This window comes from Pleurodeles waltl, chromosome 11 (assembly GCF_031143425.1).
Source record: "Pleurodeles waltl isolate 20211129_DDA chromosome 11, aPleWal1.hap1.20221129, whole genome shotgun sequence".
Taxonomy (NCBI): domain Eukaryota; kingdom Metazoa; phylum Chordata; class Amphibia; order Caudata; family Salamandridae; genus Pleurodeles; species Pleurodeles waltl.
In genome coordinates this window covers 163741288-163742536 of record NC_090450.1, presented here as the reverse complement: position 1 = coordinate 163742536, position 1249 = coordinate 163741288, and positions in this window count along the sequence as shown.

The window sequence follows — 1249 nt, the reverse complement described above, 5'->3', positions numbered from 1 at the left end:
TCTCTGCTGATGACGGCTGAAAGCCAGAGACACGTGTTCAGAAATAAGGCACTTGCTGCACCTACTTAAGGTGAAAGACTTTTTGAAAAATGTCTCTATCTTTAAATCAAATGACTGCATTCACCATGATGCATTGGGGCTATTTAATGCTGGAGTGTGAGGCACTGTGCTCCCTTTTTTTGTGTGTCTAATTGATGGCTCCCGTGAGCCTATGAGCTGACGAGCTCTGGTGAGGCACCTGTTCGCCTACTGAGTGGTACAAAAACCTATGAAGACGTTCGGCGGCATTTCAAGCAACCCCTTCAGATATATTTTCTCTCTGTTTATGACGGCCGAAAGCCAGAAACATGTGTCCAGAGATACGGCACTTGCTGCACCTACTTAAGGTGAAAGTCTTTTTGAAAAATGTCTCTATCTTTCAATCAAATGCCTGCATTTACCATGATGCATTGGGGCTATTTTATGCTGGAGTGTGAGGCAGTGTGCTCCTTTTTTGTGTGTCTAATTCCCACGACAATCTAAACAAAGTTGGTGAGAATGTTGCAAGCAAATAGGGTAACATTTACTATTCCGACTCCAATCTAAACCAACTTGGGGAAGATGTTGAACATTAAAAGGGTGACATTTATTATTCCCACTCCAATCTAAACCAACTCAGGGAAAGTGTTGGACACTAAAGGGTTGATATTTACTGTTCCACTTCCAATCTAAAGCACTCAGGGAGGTGTTAGACACTAAAGGGGTGACATTTACTGGTCCCACTCGAATATAAACAAACTCAGGGAAGATGCTGGACACAAAAGGGGAGACTTTCACTATTTTTCACTCCAGTCTAAACAAACTCAAGGAAGGTGATGGACAGTAAAGGGGTACCATTTACTATTTCCCAGTCCAAACTAAACCGATGTAAGGAAGGTGTGGAGCACTAAAGGGGTGACATTTACTATTCCCACCCCAATAAAAATTACATTTTTAGAAATATTGAAAAATATAAAATATATTATGTGAAAATGATTAACTCCAACATTTAATTTAATTATGATATTTCAGAAAACAACACTATAAGTAGTACCAAAGATCAAACTATACTAACTATATAAATAGTAAAAACAATAATTAATAAACAACAATTTTTAACCACTAACATTCCTTTAAAAAATGTTTTAGGAATTAATATTTATAATCTAGTAAATAATAAATATTAAAATTATATAAACACCATTTCGTACCATTTTAAAAAGTGTTAAAT